We start from the raw sequence: 26,413 nt of genomic DNA on the forward strand, positions 1-26,413 counted from the left end.
ATAATGTGACCATATATGCTTGGGTTTATCTCTGGGCTTTCTATCCTGTTCCATTGATCTATCTTTCTGTTTTTGTGCCAGTACCATACTGTCTTGATTACGGTAGCTTTGTAGTATAGTCTGAAGTCAGGGAGCCTGATTCCTCCAGCTCCATTTTTCGTTCTCAAGATTTCTTTGGCTATTCGGGGTCTTTTGTGTTTCCATACAAATTGTGAAATTTTTTGTTCTAGTTCTGTGAAAAATGCCAGTGGTAGTCTGATAGGGATTGCATCGAATCTGTAGATTGCTTTGGGTAGTAGAGTCATTTTCACAATGTTGATTCTTCCAATCCAGGAACAAGGTATATCTCTCCATCTATTTGTATCATCTTTAATTTCTTTCATCAGTGTCTTATAATTTTCTGCATACAGGTCTTTTGTCTCCTTATGTAGGTTTATTCCTAGATATTTTATTCTTTTTGTTGCAATGGTAAGTGGGAGTGTTTTCTTGATTTCACTTTCAGATTTTTCATCATTAGTGTATAGTAATGCCAGAGATTTCTGTGCATTAATTTTGTATCCTGCAGCTTTACCAAATTCATTGATTAGCTCTAGTAGTTTCTGGTAGCATCTTTAGGATTCTCTATGTATAGTATCATGTCATCTGCAAACAGTGACAGCTTTACTTCTTCTTTTCCGGTTTGGATTGCTTTTATTTCCTTTTCTTCTCTGACTGCTGTGGCTAAACTTCCAAAACTATATTGAATAAGAGTGGTGAGAGTGGGCAACCTTGTCTTGTCCCTTATCTTAGTGGAAATGCTTTCAGTTTTTCACCACTGAGGATGATGTTGGCTGTGGGCTTGTCATATATGGCCTTTATTATGTTGAGGAAAGTTCACTGTATGCCTACTTTCTGCAGGGCTTTTATCATAAATGGGTGTTGAATTTTGTCAAAAGCTTTCTCTGCATCTATTGAGATGATCATATGGTTTTTCTCCTTCAATTTTTTAATATGGTTTGCCACGTAAATTGATTTGCCTATATTGAAGAATCCTTGCATTCCTGGAATAAACCCCACTTGTTCATGGTGTATGATCCTTTTAATGTGCTGTTGGATTCTGTTTGCTAGTATTTTGTTGAGGATTTTTGCATCTATGTTCATCAGTGATATTGGCCTATAGTTTTCTTTCTTTGTGAAATCCTTGTCTGGTTTTGGTATCAGGGTGATGGTGGCCTTGTAGAATGAGTTTGGGAGTGTTCCTCCCTCTGCTATATTTTGGAAGAGTTTGAGAAGGATAGGTGTTAGCTCTTCTCTAAATGTTTGATAGAATTCGCCTGAGAAGCCATCTGGTCCTGGGCTTTTGTTTGTTGGAAGATTTTTAATCAGAGTTTCAATTTCATTACTTGTGATTGGTCTGTTCATATTTTCTATTTCTTCCTGATTCAGTCTTGGCAGGTTGTGCATTTCTAAGAATTTGTCCATTTCTTCCAGGTTGTCCATTTTATTGGCATAGAGTTGCTTGTAGTAATCTCTCATGAAGTTTTGTATTTCTGCAGTGTCAGTTGTTACTTCTCCTTTTTCATTTCTAATTCTATTGATTTGAGTCTTCTCCCTTTTTCTCATGATGAGTCTGGTTTATCTATTTTTTTTTAACATCTTTATTGGGGTATAATTGCTTTACAATGGTGTGTTAGTTTCTGCTTTATAACAAAGTGAATCAGTCATACATAAACATATGTTCCCATATGTCTTCCCTCTTGCGTCTCCCTCACTCCCACCCTCCCTATCCCACCCTGCCAGGCTGTCACAAAGCACCGAGCCAATATCCCTGTGCCATGCGGCTGCTTCCCACTAGCTATATACCTTACTACGTTTGTTAGTGTGTATATGCCCATGGCTCTCTCTCGCCCTGTCACAGCTCACCCTTCCCCCTCCCCATAACCTCAAGTCCGTACTCTAGGAGGTCTGTGTCTTTATTCCTGCTTTACCCCTAGGTTCTTCATGACATATTTTTTCTTAAATTCCATATATATGTGTTAGCATACGGTATTTGTCTTTTTCTTTCTGAGTTACTTCACTCTGTATGACAGACTCTAGGTCTATCCACCTCATTACAAATAGCTCAATTTCGTTTCTTTTTATGGCTGAGTAATATTCCATTGTATATATGTGCCACATCTTCTTTATCCATTCATCCGATGATGGGCACTTAGGTTGTTTCCATCTCCGGGCTATTGTAAATAGAGCTGCAATGAACATATTGGTACATGACTCTTTTCGAATTATGGTTTTCTCAGGGTATATGCCCAGTAGTGGGATTGCTGGGTCATATGGTAGTTCTATTTGTAGTTTTTTAAGGAACCTCCATACTGTTCTCCATAGTGGCTGAACCAATTCACATTCCCACCAGCAGTGCAAGAGTGTTCCCTTTTCTCCACACCCTCTCCAGCATTTATTGTTTCTAGATTTTTTGATGATGGCCATTCTGACTGGTGTGAGATGATATCTCATTGTAGTTTTGATTTGCATTTCTCTAATGATTAATGATGTTGAGCATTCTTTCATGTGTTTGTTGGCAGTCTGTATATCTTCGTTGGAAAAATGTCTATTTAGGTCTTCTGCCCATTTTTGGATTGGGTTGTTTGTTTTTTTGTTATTGAGCTGCATGAGCTGCTTGTAAATTTTGGAAATTAATCCTTTGTCAATTTCTTCATTTGCAAATATTTTCTCCCATTCTGAGGATTGTCTTTTGGTCTTGTTTATGGTTTCCTTTGCTGTGCAAAAGCTTTGAGGTTTCATTAGGTCCCATTTGTTTATTTTTGTTTTTATTTCCATTTCTCTAGGAGGTGGGTCAAAAAGGATCTTGCTGTGATTTATGTCATAGTCTTCTGCCTATGTTTTCCTCTATGAGTTTCACAGTTTCTGGCCTTACATTTAGATCTTTAATCCATTTTGAGCTTATTTTTGTGTATGGTGTTAGGGAGTGATCTAATCTCATACTTTTACATGTACCTGTCCAGTTTTCCCAGCACCACTTATTGAAGAGGCTGTCCTTTCTCCACTGTACATTCCTGCCTACTTTATCAAAGATAATGTGACCATATATGCTTGGGTTTATCTCTGGGCTTTCTATCCTGTTCCATTGATCTATCTTTCTGTTTTTGTGCCAGTACCATACTGTCTTGATTACGGTAGCTTTGTAGTATAGTCTGAAGTCAGGGAGCCTGATTCCTCCAGCTCCATTTTTCGTTCTCAAGATTTCTTTGGCTATTCGGGGTCTTTTGTGTTTCCATACAAATTGTGAAATTTTTTGTTCTAGTTCTGTGAAAAATGCCAGTGGTAGTCTGATAGGGATTGCATCGAATCTGTAGATTGCTTTGGGTAGTAGAGTCATTTTCACAATGTTGATTCTTCCAATCCAGGAACAAGGTATATCTCTCCATCTATTTGTATCATCTTTAATTTCTTTCATCAGTGTCTTATAATTTTCTGCATACAGGTCTTTTGTCTCCTTATGTAGGTTTATTCCTAGATATTTTATTCTTTTTGTTGCAATGGTAAGTGGGAGTGTTTTCTTGATTTCACTTTCAGATTTTTCATCATTAGTGTATAGTAATGCCAGAGATTTCTGTGCATTAATTTTGTATCCTGCAGCTTTACCAAATTCATTGATTAGCTCTAGTAGTTTCTGGTAGCATCTTTAGGATTCTCTATGTATAGTATCATGTCATCTGCAAACAGTGACAGCTTTACTTCTTCTTTTCCGGTTTGGATTGCTTTTATTTCCTTTTCTTCTCTGACTGCTGTGGCTAAACTTCCAAAACTATATTGAATAAGAGTGGTGAGAGTGGGCAACCTTGTCTTGTCCCTTATCTTAGTGGAAATGCTTTCAGTTTTTCACCACTGAGGATGATGTTGGCTGTGGGCTTGTCATATATGGCCTTTATTATGTTGAGGAAAGTTCACTGTATGCCTACTTTCTGCAGGGCTTTTATCATAAATGGGTGTTGAATTTTGTCAAAAGCTTTCTCTGCATCTATTGAGATGATCATATGGTTTTTCTCCTTCAATTTTTTAATATGGTTTGCCACGTAAATTGATTTGCCTATATTGAAGAATCCTTGCATTCCTGGAATAAACCCCACTTGTTCATGGTGTATGATCCTTTTAATGTGCTGTTGGATTCTGTTTGCTAGTATTTTGTTGAGGATTTTTGCATCTATGTTCATCAGTGATATTGGCCTGTAGTTTTCTTTCTTTGTGAAATCCTTGTCTGGTTTTGGTATCAGGGTGATGGTGGCCTCGTAGAATGAGTTTGGGAGTGTTCCTCCCTCTGCTATATTTTGGAAGAGTTTGAGAAGGATAGGTGTTAGCTCTTCTCTAAATGTTTGATAGAATTCGCCTGAGAAGCCATCTGGTCCTGGGCTTTTGTTTGTTGGAAGATTTTTAATCAGAGTTTCAATTTCATTACTTGTGATTGGTCTGTTCATATTTTCTATTTCTTCCTGATTCAGTCTTGGCAGGTTGTGCATTTCTAAGAATTTGTCCATTTCTTCCAGGTTGTCCATTTTATTGGCATAGAGTTGCTTGTAGTAATCTCTCATGAAGTTTTGTATTTCTGCAGTGTCAGTTGTTACTTCTCCTTTTTCATTTCTAATTCTATTGATTTGAGTCTTCTCCCTTTTTCTCATGATGAGTCTGGTTTATCTATTTTGTTTATCTTCTCAAAGAACTAGCTTTTACTTTATTGATCTTTGCTATCATTTCCTTCATTTCTTTTTCATTTATTTCTGATCTGATATTTATGATTTCTTTCCTTCTGCTAACTTTGGGGGTTTTTTGTTCTTCTCTCTCTAATTGCTTTAGGTGCAAGTTTAGGTTGTTTATTCCAGATGTTTCCTGTTTCTTAAGGTGGGCTTGTATTGCTATAAACTTCCCTCTTAGAACTGCTTTTGCTGCATCCCATAGGTTTTGCGTCATCGTGTCTCCATTGTCATTTGTTTCTAGGTATTCTTTTATTTCCTCATTGATTTCTTCAGTGAGAACTTCGTTATTAAATAGTGTATTGTTTAGCCTCCATGTTTTTGTATTTTTTACAGATCTTTTCCTGTAATTGATATCTAGTCTCATAGCGTTGTGGTCGGAAAAGATACTTGATACAATTTCAATTTTCTTAAATTTACCAAGGCTTGATTTGTGACCCAAGATATGATCTATCCTGGAGCATGTTCCATGAGAACTTGAGAAAAATGTGTATTCTTTTGTTTTTGGATGGAATGTCGTATAAATATCAATTAAGTCCATCTTGTTTACTGTATCATTTAAAGCTTGTGTTTCCTTATTTATTTTCATTTTGGATGATCTGTCCATTGGTGAAAATGGGGTGTTAAAGTCCCCTACTATGAATGTGTTACTGTCGATTTCCCCTTTTATGGCTGTTAGCAGTTGCCTTATGTATTGAGGTGCTCCTATGTTGGGTGCATGCATATTTACAATTGTTATATCTTCTTCTTGGATTAATCCCTTGATCATTATGTAGTGTCCTTCTTTGTCTCTTGTAATAGTCTTTATTTTAAAGTCTATTTTGTCTGATATGAGAATTGCTACTCCAGCTTTCTTTTGGTTTCCATTTGCATGGAATATCTTTTTCCATCCCCTTACTTTCAGTCTGTATGTGTCTCTAGGTCTGAAATGGGTCTGTTGTAGACAGCATATATATAGGTCTTGTTTTTGAGTCCATTCATCCAATCTGTGTCTTTTGGTGGGAGCATTTAGTCCATTTACATTTAAGGTAATTTTCAATATGTATGTTCCTATTCCCATTTTCTAAATTGTTTTGGGTTCGTTATTGTAGGTCTTTTCCTTCTCTTTTGTTTCTTGCCTAGAGAAGTCCTGTAGCATTTGTTGTAAAGCTGATTTGGTGGTGCTGAACTCTTTCAACTTTTGCTTGTCTGTAAAGGTTTTAATTTCTCCATCAAATCTGAATGAGATCCTTGCTGGGTAGAGTAATCTTGGTTGCAGGTTTTTTCCTTCATCACTTTAAATATGCCCTGCCAGTCCCTTCTGGCTTGCAGAGTTTCTGCTGAAAGATCAGCTGTTAACCTTATGGGGATTCCCTTGTGTGTTATTTGTTGTTTTTCCCTTGCTGCTCTTAATATGTTTTCTTTGTATTTAATTTTTGACAGTTTGATTAGTATATGTCTTGGCGTATTTCTCCTTAGATTTATCCTGTATGGGACTCTCTGTGCTTCCTGGACTTGATTAACTATTTCCTTTCCCATATTAGGGAAGTTTTCAACTATAATCTCTTAAAATATTTTCTCAGTCTCTTTCTTTTTCTCTTATTCTTCTGGAACCCCTATAATTCGAATGTTGGTGTGTTTAATCTTGTCCCAGAGGTCTCTGAGACTGTCCTCAGTTCTTTTCATTCTTTTTTCTTTATTTTGCTCTGAAGTAGTTATTTCCACTATTTTATCTTCCAGGTCACTTATCCGTTCTTCTGTCTCAGTTATTGTGGTATTGATCCCATCTAGAGTATTTTTCATTTCATTTACTGTGTTATTCATCATTGTTTATTTCATCTTTAGTTCTTCTAGGTCCTTGTTAAATGTTTCTTGCATTTTGTCTATTCTATTTCCAAGATTTTGGGTCGTCTTTACTATCATTATTCTGAATTCTTTTTCCGGTAGACTGCCTATTTCCTCTTCATTTGTTAGGTCTGGTGGGTTTTTATCTTGCTCCTTCATCTGCTGTGTGTTTTTCTGTCTTCTTATTTTGCTTATCTTACTGTGTTTGGGGTCTCCTTTTTGCAGGCTGCAGGTTTGTAGTTCCCGTTGTTTTGGGTGTCTGTCCCCAGTGGCTAAGGTTGGTTCAGTGGGTTGTGTAGGCTTCCTGGTGGAGGGGACTCGTGCCTGTGTTCAGTGGATGAGGCTGAATCTTGTCTCTCTGGTGGGCAGGTCCACATCTGGTGGTGTGTTTTGTGGTGTCTGTGGACTTATTATGATTTTCGGCAGCCTCTCTGGTAATGGGTGGGGTTGTTTTCCTGTCTTGTTAATTGTTTGGCATAGGTTGTCCAGCACTGTAGCTTGCTGGTTGTTGAGTGAAGCTGGGTTGAGATAGAGATCTCTGGGAGATTTTCACCATTTGATATTATGTGGAGCTGGGAGAGGAGGTCTCTTGTTGACCAGTGTCCTGAAGTTGGCTCTCCCACCTCAGAAGCAGAGCACTGATTCCTGGCTGCACCAAGAGCCTTTCAGCCACACGGCTCAGAATAAAAGGGAGAAAAAATAGAAAGATAGAAGTAGTAGAAGTAGAAAGAAAGGAAGGAAGGAAGGAAGAAAGAAAGAAAGAAAGAAAGAAAGAAAGAAAGAAAGAAAGAAGGAAAGAAGAAGGAAAGAAAGAAAGGAGGGAGGAGGGAAGGAAGGAAGGAGGGAAGGATGGAAAAAAGAAAGAAGGAAAGAAGACAAAGTAAAATAAAATAAAGTAACATATAATAAAGTTATTAAAATAAAAAAATAATTATTAAAAAAAAACTTAAAGACAAAAACAAAAACAAAAAAACAGACGGGTAGGACCGTAGGACAAATGGTGGAAGCAAAGCTATACAGACAAAATCTCATACAGAAGCATACACATACACACTCACAAAAAGAGGAAAAGGGGAAAAATCATAAATTTTGCTCTCAAAGTCTACCTCCTCAATTTGGGATGATTTGTTGTCTATTCATGTGTTCCACAGATGCAGGGTACATCAAGTTGATTGTGGAGTTTTAATCCACTGCTTCTGAGGCTGCTGGGAGAGACTTCCCTTTCTCTTCTTTGTTCTCACAGCTCCCAGGGTCTCAGCTTTGGATTTGGCCCTACCTGTGCGTGTAGGTCGCCGAAGGGCGTCTGTTTTTCCGCTCAGAGAGGACGGGGTTAAAGGAGCAGCTGATTAGGGGGCTCTGGCTCACTCAGGCTGGGGGGAGGGAGGGGGACGGGGTGCGAGGCGAGCCTGCGGCGGCAGAGGCCAATGTGACGTTGCACCAGCCTGAGGCGTGCCATGCGTTCTCCCAGGGGAGTTGTCCCTGGATCCCGGGACCCTGGCAGTGGCGGGCTGCACAGGCTCCCCGGAAGGGAGGTGTGGATAGTGACCTGTGGACGCACACAGGCTTCTTGGTGGCGGCAGCAGCAGCCTTAGCGTCTCCTGCCAGTCTCTGGGGTCCGTGCTTTTATCCATGGCTTGTGCCTGTCTCTGGAGCTCCTTTAAGCAGCGCTCTTAATCCCGTCTCCTAGCGCACCAGGAAACAAAGAGGGAAGAAAAAATCTCTTGCCTCTTCGGCAGGTCCAGACATTTTCCCGGACTCCCTCCCGGCTAGCCGTGGTGCACTAACCCCTTCAGGCTGTGTTCATGCAGCCAACCTCAGTCCTCTCCCTGCTCTCCGACCGAAGACCGAGCCTCAGCTCCCAGCCCCCGCCTGCCCCGGCAGGTGAGCAGACAAGCCTCTCGGGCTGGTGAGTGCTGGTCAGCACTGATCCTCTGTGCGGGAATCTCTCTGCTTTGCCCTCCACACCCCTGTCTCTGTGCTCTCCTCCGCAGCTCCGAAGCTCCCCCCACCCCCGCCACCCACAGTCTCCGCCCGGGAAGGGGCTTCCTAGTGTGTGGAAACCTTTCCTCCTTCACAGCTCCTTCCCACTGGTGCAGGTCCCATCCCTATTCTTTTGTCTCTGTTTTTTTATTTTTCTTTTGCCCTACCCAGGTACATGGGGAGTTTCTTGCCTTTTGGGAGTTCTGAGGTCTTCTGCCAGCGTTCAGTAGGTGTTCTGTAGGAGTTGTTCCACGTGTAGATGTATTTCGGATGTATCTGTGGGGAGGAAGGTAATCTCCGCGTCTTACTCTTCCACCATCTTCCCCTCGTCCTGGGACCCTTATAATGTGAATGTTGGTGCATTTAATGTTGTCCCAGAGGTCTCTGAGAGTGTCCTCAATTCTTTTCATTCTTTCTTCTTTATTCTGTTCTGTGGTAGTTATTTCCACTATTTTATCTTCCAGGTCACTTATCCGTTCTTCTGCCTCAGTTATTCTGCTATTGATTCCTTCTAGAGAATTTTAAATTTCATTTATTGTATTGTTCATCATTGTTTGTTTGCTCTTTAGTTTTTCTAGGTCCTTGTTAAAACTTTCTTGTATTTTCTCCATTCTATTTCCAAGATTTAAGATCATCTTTACTATCATTATTCTGAATTGTTTTTCAGGTAGACTGCCTATTTCCTCTTCATTTGTTCAGTCTGGTGGTTTTTTACTTTGCTCCTTCATGTGCTGCGTATTTCTTTGTCTTCTTGTTTAGCTTAACTTACTGTGTTTGGGGTCTCCCTTTCATAGGCTGTGGGGTCGTAGTTCCTATTGTTTTTGGTGTCTGCCCCCAGTGGGTAAGGTTGGTTCAGTGGGCTGTGTAGGCTTCCTGGTGGAGAGGACTGGTGCCTGTGTTCTAGTGGATGAGGCCAGGTCTTGTCTTTCTGGTGGGCAGGACTGCATCTGGTGATGTGTTTTGGGGTGTCTGTGAACTTAGTATGATTTTAGGCAGGCTCTCTGCTAATGGGTGGGGTTGTGTTTCTGTCTTGCTAGTTGTTTGGCATGGGGTGCCCCGCACTGGAACTTGGTGGTCCTTGAGTGGAGCTGGGTCTTAGCATTGAGAAGGAAATCTCTGGGAGAGCTCTCTCCGATTGAGATTAAATGTGGCCAGGAGGTCTCTGGTGGACCAATGTCTTGAACTCGGCTCTCCCACCTCAGAGGCTCAGGTCTGACACCTGGCTGGAGCACCAAGACCCTGTCAGCCACATGGCTCGGAAGAAAAAAATGAAAGAGAAAAATAGAATAAAATAAAGTTATTAAAATAATAAAGTAATTAAAAAAAAAGAAGAGAGCAACCAAACCAACACACAAATCTACCAATGATAACAAGTGCTAAAATTTATACTTAAAAAAAAAAAAAGGACAGACAGAGCCCTAGGACACATGGTAAAAGCAAACCTATACAGACAAAATCACACAAAGAAGCATACACATACACACTCACAAAAAGAGAAAACAGAAAAAAAAATATATAAAAGGAAGAGAGCAACCAAATCAATAAACAAATCTACCAATGATAATAAGCTCTAAATACTAAACTAAGATAAACATAAAACCAGAAACAAATTAGATGCAGAAAACAAACCCCAAGTCTACAGTTGCTCCCAAAGTCTACTGCCTCAATTTTGGGATGATTCATTGACTATTCAGGTATTCCACAGACGCAGGGTACATCAACTTGATTATAGAGACTTAATCTGCTGCCCCTGAGGCTGCTGGGAGAGATTTCCCTTTCTCTTCATTCGCACAGCTCCTGGGGTTCAGCTTTGGATTTAGCCCTGCCTCTGCATGTAGGTTGCCCTATGTTCTTCGCCCAGACAGGAGGGAGTTAAAGGAGAGGATGATTAAGGGGCTCTGGCTCACTCAGGCTGGGGGGAGGGAGTGGTATGGGATGGGGGGCGAGCCTGCGGTGGCAGAGGCCTGCGTGAGGTTGCACCAGCCTGATGCGCACCGTGTGTTCTCCTGGAGAAGTTGTCCCTGGATCACGGGAACCTGGCCATGGTGGGCTGCACAGGCTCCCAGGAGGGGAGTGTGGATAGTGACCTGTGCTTGCACACAGGATTCTTGGTGGCTGCAGCAGCAGCCTTAGTATTTCATGCCCATCTCTGAGGTCTGCACTGATAGCCGTGGCTTGTGCCCATCTCTGGAGCTCATTTAGGCGGTGCTCTGAATCCCCTTTCTTCACGCAACCAAAAACAATGGTCTCTTGCCTCTTAGGCAGGTCCAGACTTTTTCCCGGACTCCCTCCCAGCTATCTGTGGTGCACTAGCCCCCTTCAGGCTGTGTTCATGCAGCCGACCCCAGTCCTCTCTCTGGGATCTGATCTCCAAAGCCTGAGCTTGAGCTCCCAGCCCCCACCCACCCTGGCGGGTGAGCAGACAAGCCTCTCAGGCTGGTGAGTGCTGGTCGGCACTGATCCTCTGTGCGGGAATCTCTCCATTTTGCCCTCCGCACCCCTGTTGCTGTGCTCTCCTCCATGGTTCCGAAGCTTCTCCCCCGCCCACCCCCTGTCTCCACCAGTGAAGGGGCTTCCTAGTATGTGAAAACTTTTCCTCCTTCACAACTCCCTCCCAGAAGTGCAGGTCCTGTCCCTATTCTTTTGTCTCTGTTTTTTCTTTTGCCCTACCCAGGTATGTGGGGTGTTTCTTGCTTTTGGGAAGTCTGAGGTCTTCTGTCAGCATTCAGTAGGTGTTCTGTAGGGGTTGTTCCACATGTAGATGTATTTTTGATGTATTTGTGGGGAGGAAGCTGATCTCCACATCTTACTCCTCCACCATCTTGAAGTTCCCCCCTCTTTGTTCATTTCTAATTCTTTTGTTTTTCCTTTTGTGGTTTGATGATTTTCTTTTGTAGTATGCTTGAGTTTGTTTCTTTTTGGTTTCTGTGAATCCATTGTATGTTTTTCATTTGTGATTACCATGGAGTTCAAGTATGTTGACCCATAGCTATGTCTACTTGCTTTAAACTGATGGTCATTGGGCTTCCCTGGTGGTGCAGTGGTTGGGAGTCTGCCTGCTGATGCAGGGGATACATGTTCGTGCCCTGGTCCAGGAAGATCCCACATGCTGCGGAGCGGCTGGGCCCGTGAGCCATGGCCGCTGAGCCTGCGCGTCTGGTGCCTGTGCTCCGCAATGGGAGAGGCCACAACAGTGAGAGGCCCGCGTACAGCACAAAAAAAAAAAAAACAAAAAAAAAAACAACTGATAGTCATTGAAGTTCAAACATATTCTAAAAGATCTACTTTTTTTTTTTTTTGCGGTACATGGGCCTCTCACTGTTGTGGCTCTCCCTTTGCGGAGCACAGGCTCTGGACGTGCAAGCTCAGCGGCCATGGCTCAATCACTGCGCCACCAGGGAAGCCCTAGATCTACGTTTTTATACTTCCCTCCTCCACATGGGATTTTGATGTCCTATTTTACATCTTCATGCTTATCCTTTTACTGTTAATTGTAGTTATAATCACTTTTACACTTTTTTGATTGTTTTTTAATCTATGTATTGGCTGATTTAAGTGATCTTCGATCCTTTTCTATATTTGCTTTTCTTCTGTGATTTTCCCTTTCCTGTAGATTCTTGCTTCTTTTCTACCTAGAGAAGACTCTTCAACATTTCTTTTAGGGTAAGTTTAGTATTGCTGGATTCTTTTAGTTTTGTTTCCCTGAGAAATTCTTTATCTCTCCTTCCATTATTAATGAAAATCTTGCTGGGCAGAGTATACTAGGTTTCAGGTTTTTCCCTTTCAGGACTTTGAATATATCATGCCACTCCCTCCTGGCCTACAAAGTTTCTGCAGAAAAATCAGCTGATAGCCTTAATGGGGTTCCCTTGTAACTGATTCTTTGTTTTTCTCTTGCTGCCTTTAGAATCCTCTCTTTATCTTTCACTTTTGCCATTTTAATTAGGTCTTGGTGTGGGTCTGTTTGGGTTTCTTTTGTTTGCAGCCCTCTGTGCTTCCTGTACGCAATACCAATTTCCTTCTTTAGGTTTGGGAAATTTACAGCCATAATTTCTTCAAATACATTTTCAATGCCCTTCTTTTTATCTTCTCCTTCTGGAACCCCTATTATGCATAGGTTGGCATGCTTTTTATTATCCCATAGATCTCATATGTTGCTTTCATTTTTTTTGTCTTTCTGTCTGCCGTTCTGATTGGGTGATTTCCATTATTCTATCTTCTACATCACTCATTCCTTCTTCTGTGTCATTTAGTCTGCTATTCATTTCTTCTAGATTGGTTTTAATCTCAGCAATTGAATTGCCTGTTTCTGATTGGTTCATCTTTATAGTTTCAACTTTCTTGTTACAGTGATCTGCATTTCTATCAATAATCTTTCTTAATTCAGTTAACATTTTTGTTAGCTCCTTTTTGAGCTCGGGGTGTAATAGACTGGTGAGGTCTGTTTCATTATTCTTTCAGGAGATGTCTCTTGCTCTTGTGTAATTGGGAGTAGTTCCTCTGCCTTTTCGTTTTACTTTATCTCTGTGAATTTAGGAGAAACAGTTACCTACTGTGGTCTTGAAGGAGTGTTTTTATGGGGAGCGACTCTATGCCAACTGTGTGTGTTCAATATTTTTTTGTGTAAGGGCTGGTTTCAGTATAGATGCCGGCCAGGTCTTTTCTCACAGTGTGCTGCCTATTATCCCCTTGATACAGAGTGTGATTGGTGTTGTATCTAGAGCCAGTGCTAGATGTGAGGTAGCACTTTCTCTCTTCTCCCTGGCTTTCACCACCCTGTTGGAGTAGGGTCTGCTGCCCAGCTGTTGGAGTAGAAGCCCTGAGGTTTGGGTTTGATCAGGCTCTGTTGCCTTGAGTGCCCTGCCACAAAGGAGATGATTGCTGAAGCAAGTGAGGCCTGTGTGGGCCTCACAGAGGACCTATGTGCCACCTGTGCAGGCATGCAAGGTTTCACTCAGCAGGCCAAAGTCACGTCCCTTTCTCTGTTGTGTTCATCACAGATCTAGTGCAAGGCTGTGGTATGGAGTAGGCTGGGGCTGGGTATGGGGTCGGGGTGCTGAGATCTGGGCTGCTTCTGTGGCAAGACTCCTCCCAGGACCTCTCTGCCCAGATCCAGTGCTAAGCTGCACTGTGGAGTGGGCCAAGCGGGGCATTCTTGCTGGGAAATGAACTGCTGATACTCATGCCCTCCTATCTGTCTCACTGGATTTCCTAGGAGGCAAGGGGGGCTTGTCACCTCTGTGCAGAACCCCAGGACTGGGATGCCCAGATTGTGGCTAGACCTCCTCACTCCCCAGGGTGAGGGTCCACCAGTGTGGATTTCTCTCTTTTACAGATCCCCCTCAGGGGCACAGGTCCCGACATGATGCCATTTTTTTCTGTCTTACCCAGTTATGTGTAGATCTCTCTTGCATCTTTGGTTATATAGGAGTTCTTCTGCCTGTTTCCAGTTAATTTTCCATGAGAGTTGTTCCACATATAGATGTTTTTGATGTGTTTGTGTGGGGGGGTGAGCTCCATGTCCTCCTACTCCACCATCTTGATCCCCCTCCTGCCCTTCGCATTTTGATAGAGAGTACAGATTGCTGTATATTAATTTTGTATCCTGCAGTTTTACCGAATTCAATGATGAGCTCTGGTAGTTTTTTGGGGTTTTTTTGTTTTTGGTGGCATCTTTAGGATCTTCTATGTATAGTATCATGTCATCTGCAAATGGTGACAATTTTATTGCTTCCTTTCCATTTTGGATTCCTTTTATTTCTTGTTCTTGTCTAACTGCTGTGGCTAGGAATTCTAATACTGTGCTGAATAAAAGTGTTAAACATGGGCATCCTTGTCTTTTTCCTGATCTTAGAGGAAATGCTTTTAGGTTTGCCCCCTGCCCTCAGAACTCAGTAGGGCTAGTGGGCTTGGGGTATCTGAGCTCCACAGGGTTTTGGAGCAAGACTGTGCTCTCTGATAAATACCTACTTTCACTTTACAGCATAAGAAGATACGCTAGTACCCTTGGGACTAACTAGTTTTAACACATATCTACCACCTAGAAAGCATCTAGTCTTATAGAACAGTAGATTGGCCTATTGAAGATCAGTCCCACGACCAACTGGGAGGTAGCACCTTAATATGGGGTGCTACCACGTAGGATTCTTTTTATGTTCTGAGCCAGTGACAATATGGTGTTCTTTCTTCCAAAGCTAGGTATGAGGGTCTAGAACTGTGCTGTTTAATATAGTAGCCACTAGCACATGTGGCTCTTTAACTAAAATGAATCAAAATTAAAAATTCAGCTCCTCAGTCGCCCCACATGTAGTTAATGGTTACCATATTGGATAGCAGTACAGAAAGTTCTGTTATGACAGCACTGGTCTATAACCAAAGTAAGAGAAGTAGATCGCCCACAAAAATTTTGCCTTCAGGTCTCATGACTGCTGGTTTAGGACTTTTGTTTTCAAAGGAGGAATGCTTACACCAAGGTACAAAACCATAGTCCCACTAAGCTGGAAACTGATGCTGCCACCTGTTTGGAGCTCCTCATTCTAGTGGGCAAATAGACTTTTTAAAGGCTGGGGGAGAGGGATGTTATTGACTGATGTATTAGCTAGTAAAGACTAAATTATGCTCTGACTAGTGACTCCCAACTCTCAGTGGCTTATAACAACAAAGGTTTACTTTTCATTTGTATTATATGTCAATCATGGATCAATAGTTTTGCTTCTGCCCATGTCCTCTTCACTCTGGGACCAAGGATGATAGAATAGCCCCTATATGGGGCAGTGCCAAGCTCATGACAGAGGGAAAAGGGCAGAACCACATGATAAAAGCTTCTTCATGGAAGTCCCTTAAGCTCACACTCAACTGATGAAAGAAAACCACATGGCCAGCCTAATGGCAGTGGGATGGGGATGGGGGAGTATAATCTTCCCAATGGAGGGTCCCACAGGAAGTACCCTTTAGAGAGGGCCACAGAGTATTCTGAACAAAATACAACAGTGGGAATGATTCACACAGACCATTAAGAGGAAATAGTGTTGCTGATACAACAAATAGTGGTGTGTACTTATCTAAATGTTTCAGATAATTTATCTTATTCCTACCCCTACTTGCCCACAGAGTACTGTAAGTTGTTGGTTAAATTCACCATTTAATATGTAAGTTACTGAATGGCAAGATGGGACTGTGACAGGACTAAAGAGTAGACATCACAGAGATATCCTGGCCTTGGAACATTGACAACACTTTCTGTTGTCTCCCTCTGAGGAGAGAGAATGCATTTTTGATAATTGCATTATGTGACGCAGGAGCATTTTGGGGAGTATATGAATGAAAAGCACGTGGATGTGGATACTGGGAAACCAACAAATATTTATAGCAGACAGTTGCCGTAAATTGTTGCCCAGCATTCACTCCCTCTTCCTAACCGTGCTGTTTTCCTTTGGGAAATCTCTTCTACAGCATTATGTATAGTCTTGGTGCATCACTAAATTTTGGCGTCTGCCCCATATGAAGCTATGAGGATAGATCCTTCCTCTAATTACCTTGGTTCCTACCCATTTCCAAGCCTGGTTTTCTAGACTTCTGTAAGTCTGTGAGTTTGTAATGGCCTTTCTATATTTTTCACTTTTTGCTTAAGTTATCTAGAGCCAGATCTGTTGCTTAGAAAGGAAGAGCCCTAAGGGATCCATCCACTGTGTGGTAGGCACTGTGCTAGGTTTTCATATACATTGTCTCAGTAATTCTCACAGCCATCCACCAGTTTCATGGGGAAAACAATGGTAGCAAGAACTGCAGAACCTATTTGTCTTGGCTAATGGCGAATTTTAAATGGGAAGTGTAAGTACCTTTATTAAACTGTACAAATCAGGGTTGATCCTCACTAGCCAGGTGATAGGAGAAGAAGCAGTTTGCAAGCTGTCTGTGCCCATTGTCAGGTGAGGCAGGAAAAGAAAAGGAATAGCTCGATCTATCATTGTAAATAAAATTGGTAATCTTTTCAACAAAGATGCTGGGAAAACTATATCCACATGCAAAAGAACGAAGTTGGACACTTACCTTACACCATACATGAAAATTAAGTCAAAAAGTGGACCAAACACCTAAATTTAAGAACTATGTAACACGTAGAATAAAATATAGGTGAAAATCTTCATGACCTTGAATTAGGCAGTGATTTCTTAGGTATTACACCAAAAGCACAGGCAATAAAAGAAAAAACTGGACTTCACCAAAATTAAAAATTTTGTGCATCAAAGGACTATCAACAGTGTAAGTCAACCCACAGAATGGGAGAAAATATTTGCAAATCATCTATCTGACAAGAAATTAATATTCAAAATTTATAAAGAACTACAACTCATCAAAAAAAACAACCCACAAAACAACCAAACAACCCAATTAAAAATTGGGCAAAGAACTTAAATATAAAATTTTCCAGGGACTTCCCTGGTGGCACAGTGGTTAAGAATCCACCTGCCAATGCAGGGGACACAGGTTCGAGCCCTAGTCTGGGAAGATCCCACATGCCACGGAGCAACTAAGCCCGTGAGCCACAACTACTGAGCCTGTGCTCTAGAGCCTGTAAGCCACAACTACTGAGCCCACGTGCCACAACTACTGAAGCCTGCGTGCCTAGAGCCCATGCTCCACAAGAGAAGCCACTGCAATGAGAAGCCTGTGCACTGCAATGAAGAGTAGCCCCCGCCTGCTGCAACTGGAGAAAGCCCGCAAGCAGCAATGAAGACCCAATGCAGCCAAAAATTAATAAATTTAAAAAATTATCCAAAGAAGATACATAAATAACGAATAAGCATGTGAAAAGATGCTCAAAATCTTTAGTCATCAGGGAAATGCAAATCAAAATCACAATGAGATACCACTGCACACCCCTTAGAACAGCTATTATTCAAACAGAAAATAAGTGTTGGTGAGGATGTGGAGAAACTGGAACCCTCATGCATTGCTGGTGGGAATGCAAAATGGTGCAGCTGCTGTGGAAAAACAGTCTGGTAGTTCCTCAGTAAGTTGAATAAATAATTACAAAAAGATATGGCAATTCCACTCCTAGATATATACCCAAAAGAACTGAAAACAGGTACTCAAAGTTGTATGCCCATGTTCATAGCACTATTCACAAGAGCCAAAAGATGGGAAAAAAAACAAGTGTCCATCAGTGGATAAACAAACTGTGGTATATACATTACTGGACTTATATTCAGCCATAAAAAGGAAGAAAATTCCTATAAATACTATAATATGGATGAAACTTGAAAACATTATGCTAAGTGAAATAAGCCAGACACAAAAGGACAAATAGTGTATCATTTCACTTATATGAAATATCTAGAATAGGCAAATTCCTAGAGATGGAAAAGTATTGGGTTGGCCAAAAGGTTCGTTTGGTTTTTTTATGTAAGATGGCTCTAGTAGCACTTAGTTGTCTTTAACTTCATTCGAAACAATTTTGTTAGCTTGTATGTGACAGCTGTCATATCAGCATGAATTTTAAAAAAGACATCAAAATTGGTGAATTTTTGTGTAGCCATTTTAATATAGAAGATGGAAGAAAAAAGCAGTATTTTCGGCATATTATGCTTTATTATTTCAAGAAAGGTAAAAACGCAACTGAAATGCAAAAAAAAAGATTTGTGCAGTGTATGGAGAAGGTGCTGTGACTGAGCGAACGTGTCAAAAGTGGTTTGTGAAGTTTCGTGGTGATTTCTCACTGGACGATGCTCCACGGTTGGGTAGACCAGTCGAAGTTGATAGCGATCAAATTGAGACATTAATTGAGAACAATCAACGTTGTACCACGCGGGAGATAGCCGACATACTCAAAATATCCAAATCAAGCGCTGAAAATCATTTGCACCAGCTTGGTTATGTTCATCACTTTGATGTTTGGGTTCCACGTAAGTTAAGCAAAAAAACCTTGACCGTATCTCTACTTATACATACTGAAAACGTTCCGTTTTTAAAACAAGTTGTGATGGGTGATGAAAAGTGGATACTGTACAATAATGTGGAAGAGAAGAGATCGTGGGGCAAGAGAAATGAACCACTAACAACCACACCAAAGACTGGTCTTCATCCAAAGAAGGTGATGTTGTGTGTATGGTGGGATTGGAAGGGAGTCCTCTATTATGAGCTCCTTCCGGAAAACCAAACGATTAATTCCAACAAGTACAGCTCCCAATTATACCAACTGAAAGTAGCACTCGACGAAAAGCGTCCAGAATTAGTCAACAGAAAACTCATAATCTTCCGTCAGAAAACGCAAGACTGAATGTTTTTTTTGATGACCAGGCAAAAACTGTTACAGCTTGGCTGGGAAGTTCTGATTCATCCACCGTATTCACCAGACATTGCACCTTTGGATTTCCATTTATTTAGGTCTTTACAAAATGCTCTTAATGGAAAACATTTCAATTCCCTGGAAGACTGTAAAAGGCACCTGGAAGAGTTCTTTGCTCAGAAAGATAAAAAGTTTTGGGAAGATGTAATTATGAAGTCTGAAAAACGGCAGAAGGTAGTGGAACAAAAGGGTGAATAAAGTTCTTGGTGAAAATTAAAAATGTGTCTTTTATTTTTACTTAAAAAACCGAAGGCACTTTTTGGCCAACCCAATAGAATAGGATGCCAAGGGCCAGGGGAAGGGGAGAATGGAGAGTTATTGCTTAATGGGTACAGTTTCTGTTTGCGATGATGAAAATGCTCTGGAAATAAATAGTGGTGACAGCTAAACAACATTGTGGATGTACTTAATGCCACTAAATATGGTTAAAATGCTAACTTTTGCTGTGTATTTTACAATAAAAAATTTGTTGAAAGATAATCAAGATGCAGTATTCTCTGATAGGTTAATCCACGTGGCTAATATCGACCAAAGATGTTTGAAAAAATACTGGGTTTTTTCAGCTTAGGATTTTTTTTTTTAACAGGTTATTTTAAATCATGGTAGGAGATAAATCTACTATATTTTAATTATTAATATCTTTAATTTATACAATAATCCATATACATTAGAATTTCTATTTGTCTTTTCCCTGCACCACGAGAAAATGACTGGAAAGACTGTCACCAAATCTGAAAGCTTAGGGTAGTCTAACTCAAAATACAAGTCTGTGGCGAACATAAAATACACTTCGGTGCTCCCAGAAGCACCTTGGATAGATGGGTCTCAGTCTCATCTCTAGATAATGATTCCCTAAGTATCTGCTGGTAAACAGGAACATGCAGTAGAGACAGATGGTTTCCATGTTAACTGCCTCCCAAGTCACAGGTGTGGATGCCAGTGGAGAGGGCTTTGACAGTGGAGGGTTAGTGTCGGCAGGGGTTTATTTAATATTGGGGAATAACTCTCCCCAGCAACATTGGGCAGGACAGCTGGAGCAGCAGGAAGATGAAGTATCCAGTAAGTGAGCAGAGCCCATGCTGTTAGGTTTTGCTTTTGTTTTTCTTGCTTACTACTTATATTCAGAGAATTTCTACTCCAAAGAATCAGACTAAGAAGAAAAATATATCACTATTTACCTCACGTCTTAGTCACAACTGGAAGCGACTGCAAGCAGAGCACCGTGGGGGAAGGGAAGCCTGAGAGAACAAAGCAGTGTTCACATACAAATGATCATAGTCACCATGAATTGACTTGGGTAAGAGCTTTAGAAGCAGCTCAAAAATATGCACATAATTATACAGCTTAAGGTAGTCACATCAGAAATAAGTTGCTGATAAACTGGAGACTGTTTTGTAATGTTTTTTGAATGATAAAATATACGTTGTCCATTGTAAAAACTTGGAGAATGGTAAGCTACCAGATGCTTGACTGCTTTTAGCGCCAAGTCCACCTTCTCGATGTCAGTGTTACTCTGTTTGGCTTGGCGGGTGGTGGTGGCAAAGGGCAGCAGCAGCAGAACTAGAGCAAACAGGGTCTCCAACAGCACTTCACGTGGTCCCCGCCTCCCTGCTCCCACGTGCTCGCCTCAAAGTGCACAGTTCAGATTAGACCACGGCTCCTAGCTCATGCTGGGCGGGCAGTAGCCAGGCCAGCTAAGGTTATAAAGAATGCCTTCTCCACGGATCCACAGGTCTGCCAGAACTACTGCCACGGCTGTCCACAACCCATCTCTCTTCCAGACTCCAGAATACTCCATTTGGGTGGAGGGCATAACAAAATAGAATTTTCTGACTGGACAGTCAGCCAAAATTATTTAAAGACTGGGGTTTGAGGCAGCACTGCACTGGGTGGTATATGAGGGAAGGACAATTCCATGTGTTACTGAAATGCCACTGAGTAAAGCTGATTTGAGATAAGCAATGTTATATTCATAACATAAACTTAGTGAAAGCTCTTTTCAAGAAGCAGAGGACATAAGCAGCTGGTTTTCTTAGGGATCTACCTTATCTAAAGCTCTCTTGTACCCCTTAGGGGGTGTGAGTGTGGGAAGTTCCCGATAAGACCAACATTCTCACAGGCCTCAGCTGCCCTCCCTACCTGATACTTCTTTTCCTTTGCTCACCTGTTTCCTCTGCTTGGAAAACTCTTCCTACTTAGCTCCGCCTATGGAAATCTAACCTCATCCTCTACACCATGTGTTCCAACTTCATACCAAAAGATGCAGTAGCACTGACCTCTTCCTTAAAAATTATGAGCACTTACAATATGACACTAGTATATGCCATGTGGTCCCAGCCATTCTACTACCAGCACTCATCTCAAAGTGCACAGTTCAAAAGAGACCACATCTCCTAGAGCGCACATAACACCAATCTCATTTTCTGCAGGCACACACACATGAACAGGCTTATTCATCCATCAAATGCATATTGTGCCCCCATGTTAGTAAGTAGAGTTGTTCACAGATATTCTGGTTTGTTCCTTTTAGGTCCCCTTGGAGTTAGATGTGACTTGTTTTAGTCAATGAAACAATCCAGGTAGAGGGAACAGGTAAAAGCAAGTGTCTGTAAGACCCTAGGGTTTGAATGAGACAGGCATGCACTGGACCAGCCGGGAGACCAGTGTGGAAGCAGAGAGAGAGGTGTGAGAGTTCACAGGGACCAAGTCATTTAGGGGGCTTTGTAGGGTGATCATATAAGGACTTTAACTTTTGCTGAGTGAAATGGGAGCCACTGCAGGGATCTGAACAGAGGACCTGGGGAGGAACCAGGGAGGCATTCGCTGGAGATGTTGTGGGGAAGCGGGGGTTAACTTTAAGTGTGAACCTTTCAACCTAACCTTCACTGCTGAAGGATTTTTTCGAGCTTCCCAAGTCATTCTATCTTGCTAGCAGATTGAGAACCACTGCTTCAGAAAAGCCAGGGAACTGATAACAGAAGGAAAATATGCAATCCTTATCTTAAACCTCATTTTAATTGCTTTCCTAATGGAACCTACAAGTGACAGTTGACAACTGAAGTTGGATCATCCCCTTCTTCCCCTAATACAGGGCCTTTGGAGGGACTTAATGGAGGGAGAACAAAAAGAGACTTGACTAACCCATCAAACAGTAATGCATTATTGACTACTATAAAAGATGATTTCTAGGGACTAAATTATTTCCATTTTGAATTTCAGAAAAACAGAATTTTCTTAACTTAAAAAAAGATATATATATATATATATATATTTTGCGGTATGCGGGCCTCTCACTGTTGTGGCCTCTCCCGTTGCGGAGCACAGGCTCCGGACGCGCAGGCTCAGCGGCCATGGCTCACGGGCCCAGCCGCTCTGCGGCACGTGGGATCTTCCCGGACTGGGGCACGAACCCGTGTCCCCTGCATCGGCAGGCGGACTCTCAACCACTGCGCCACCAGGGAAGCCCAAAAAAAGATACTTTTTTACTTTAAAACAACCTCCTCTTCTTGCCCTTAGTATCTATCTCCTTTTCTTCCCCTCCTCCACATTCCCTTCTTCCTCCCGTGCCCAAAAGAAAAATGCCAACTTCCTTAAATGACTTCAAGTTAATGTATAAGAAAAATCAGATTCTAAGATTAAAAAGTACAGTTCTTTTTACGTTAAGTATTCAAATTCTTATACCTGGACAAATGAGTTTTGAACAGAAGTGTTTGACTTTCAGTCCAAGAAACTAAAATATCAAGACAGTTCCAACAGATTTACAGCACCAACTATATGACCTTCAAAAATTGCTACTGCATTCTTATCTCAAATTACGGAGACTTGCACTCTAGGCAGTTTCCTTCTTGAAGCCCTGATCCTCCTGAGATGAAGCTTTTACTGACACTGTGGTCCTGTCAGATGCCAAGTCCATCTGGTGGTGAAGCAGGCAAACCTCTCTGAAGGTCAGGTTGAAGAAGTAACAGTAGTGACAGGCACTGTGGAGCTGACCTTGAACAAGGATATTTGTATATGCATATATAATACACTTATAACCATACTGTCATTAAACAGTCCAGTCTATATGTTTTAAAAATCAGGACAGAGCACACGATAAACCTTTAGGATATCCAAGGATATAGAATTCAACGCCTTAAGAGTTCTCTAAAAAATAATTACAGAAGTCCTAAAGCAGAACATAGGCTAGGAACTTAGATATTTAAGACAAAACCAAAGGAAAAAAGAAGGCAATTATTCTGATTTCAGACAGAAAAGGAAATACTAAGGAAGGACAGCAAGTAAGCTCCCTTTCTGTGATCTAGGCACAGAAGCAGTTTTATTGCCCTTAATAAGACCCCTCTCTATTAAGGATCACTGCAGCAAAGAGTCTGTCAAAGAACATCAAAAAAAGACAGTTATAAAAATTGAATTTACATCAGATACATGAATACTTTTATTTGCCTAATGCTAAGTTTAAAAAGTTACTTCCCATGTGCTTCTACTTCATCCAGTCACTAGAAAATTTCAGTTTTTGTTAGGAATGTTTTGGAGACTTTTAGTTTAAAAAACCTTTCAGTTTTGTAGTAGGCAGTTAAAAGATCAATGGCTAAAATAATTGAGAATAACTCTGCTCTCATAATGACATATAGTTAAACTTTGTTTTCTTCATTAAATAGAATCAACTATACATTCAAAATGTTATATTGAGAATTTAAAAAATCCTGGAATGGTTTCAGGATGCTAATATAAAGTACATACATAACACCTTAGACTTAGTCACAAACTCTTCTAGCAAACCCTTTGATTTTTAAATACTTGTTACCAAAACAAACACAAATAGCAAAATATAAAAGATCTTTAGGAAGGGCACAGCATGGATACAACCTAAGTCAGAGTTTGATCATCACTCAGAATGAAGTTAGAGCTTTCACCCACCTTTAACAAGGACTGAAGAGTATGATTCTCAGAAACTTCAATGATGTCTCACAGTCACAGACTGAGTTGGATCCATACATCTTAACAGGCTTAATAAAATGTCTGAAAGGAACTCTTCACTCACCTCAATTATGTAATTAAAAATAAAACCATAAACATCATTTTCCCACCTTATCTTTTATGCTTTATTATAATTCTGCCTGAACATTTAAATTCAATATTATTCCCTTTCTGGGTCACTGCTGGAATAACATTTCTCATACCAAATGTCTACGCAGCAAGTTCATTTATCCTAGAGCAACTATAGGGGCACTGTGAAAAGTCGGAAAGACAAAGAATAAGTTAGTAATTTAAAATAAAAAGTTGTCTTACGGGCTTTCATTTAATTTCAACGTAGGAATTATAAATTTGGTATTGTCCATTTACCGAACTTCATACTGGCAAATTTTTTCAAAGCTATAGCTTTTCTTTAAACTTGTCATCCAGTTCTAAGGATCAATCCTAAGGAGACGTGATTTAATTGAAATATAAATACTGAGAAGTGCAGGTGACCTCTGAACAACACAGGTTTAACTGCACAGTCCACTTATAGGCAGTTTTTCCACTACATATGTACTACAGTACTACCCAATCCGTGGTTGGTTGAGTCTGCTGAGGCCAAAACAAGGATTCAGAAGGCTGACTGTAAGGTTATACTTGGATTTTCAACTGTACAGAGGGTCGGCACTACTAACCACCACATTGCAATCTGATCACTTGCAATCTGATCACTTAGTAACTTCAGAAACTATTAAATGGAACCAGATAAAAACGGCCATTTTGGTAGATCAAAAATGATCAAATATTGTCAATTTCACTAGGTCAAGTGTCTAGAAAAACATTTGTGTAGCTATAAGGAAAGCCATAGAGAAAATGATTTATCTGGAAGACCCAAGCTGGTACCCAAACTATAGCAGAGAATGACACACATATAGTGTGTTTAGCTAATGCACTATTCAGGTAACAGTACAACTATTAACATGAAACACAATTTTATCAAAAGCTTTTTAGGTACTCTGAATCACCTTATATTAGGTATGAGAATAAATATGAATCTCATGTAGACAACAGGCAGCAGCAGAACACAAATCTTTTACCAGTGGTTTTGTGCCAAGTAAACTAAGTCCTACAGAGGGCATGCAAGCCAAGTTTTTTTGGGTAGTTCATCTAAGAATAGACTTTTCAACTAGAACCAAAATTTCTGTGATTTGATGGGAATTTCAAGTCTGAGCTACTAAGTGGTAACAACAAAAAAAAGGGTACTCCAATATCAGCTTCTCAGCCTGTGATCAATTAAGGGAAAAAAACTGAAATAATTTTTACTAAACAAAAACAAACTCCACAAAAAACCTAGCTTCAACATCCAAAAGAATAACTACAAAAAAAACAAAACCAAAACTTCAGGACACAATTTGACCAGTGAACAGATACTAGTTATGCATAAGCCAAATGAACCCTTTTTTACTTCAACCTTACTTAGTTATAAGACTTGCTACCTTTGGCTATGATGCCTCATTACTGTGTTTTCATTACACATTTTACAATGAACAAAATAAGCTCTTGCAGTTCATAGAACTTCACTTACATCATCAATTCAATGTACTCTAAAATCCCTCTAACTATGCAAGCCTATAAAATAAGTCACACTTTCAGACACGAATGAACACAGGACAGAGGTAGTACAACCAATTTTCAGAATGAGCAGAGGAAGTAAGCATCCTAAACACGTGTCTAATACGAAGCAGGCACTACACCAGGGATAATAGCTAGGTGGAGAAGTTCTTTTCCAGGCCACTCCCCATACAGTCTCAACTCTTTCAGGAGTAAGAAATATACATCTATAAGATGACAAACGGTATGTTCTTGCCAAGGGGACAACTTATGCCTTTTTGGTTTCTGGGATGTTTCATGAAAATAATCATCAATCTGAACTTACTGGCTTTCAATCATCTTCCTAAAATCAGGGAGGGACAAGTCTAGTTCAAACTGTGACTATCAGATCTATCTTTTTAAGCAAATTAACCAAGTTCAGTTGAACAAAAATTTTCTTAAGGTCTCCTAATAAATAAATTCAAAATTTCCAGGTTTCTATGCAGAACAAAAATGCTGCCTGCAGTATCAAATAATCATAGATACACACACATTATGCAATTGCCTGTTTATTTAGTGGCACCAGTTTCGCGAGCTAGAATTATTTCTACTTTTCATTTCATACAATCTGCAACCACTCACAGATTGAATGCAATTTCTTCAGTGGACTTGAAAACAAAAAGTACATTCTTAAAGTTAGAACTGAATTCACATACTTTCTTTTGACAAGAAAATGATACATAATACAACATACACATTTATGGAATTTCTTTAAGAGTTTGGATCACATAAACTGCAAACAGTAGGTGAATTACTGTGGAGAATTTTGTTAAACACTGTGTTTAGGAAATACTTCTGTAATTGTATTAGTTTTACATGTATGGATTTTGAAAAATGGATATATAGTGCTTTTAACATGTAGATGATCTCTCCACTCATAACGTTTATACAAATTAATTGAAATAAATCATTTCAA

General features: G+C 40.5%; 1 long non-coding RNA gene across 1 annotated transcript in view; it reads left to right on the top strand.

The window, feature by feature from the left end:
• The window catches only part of LOC137226248 (uncharacterized), a 122,697-nt gene that overhangs the window by 40,595 nt on the left and 55,689 nt on the right, over positions 1–26,413 (top strand). The window lies entirely within an intron of this gene.

The sequence above is a fragment of the Pseudorca crassidens genome, chromosome 1 (genome assembly GCF_039906515.1).
Source record: "Pseudorca crassidens isolate mPseCra1 chromosome 1, mPseCra1.hap1, whole genome shotgun sequence".
NCBI classification, from domain to species: domain Eukaryota; kingdom Metazoa; phylum Chordata; class Mammalia; order Artiodactyla; family Delphinidae; genus Pseudorca; species Pseudorca crassidens.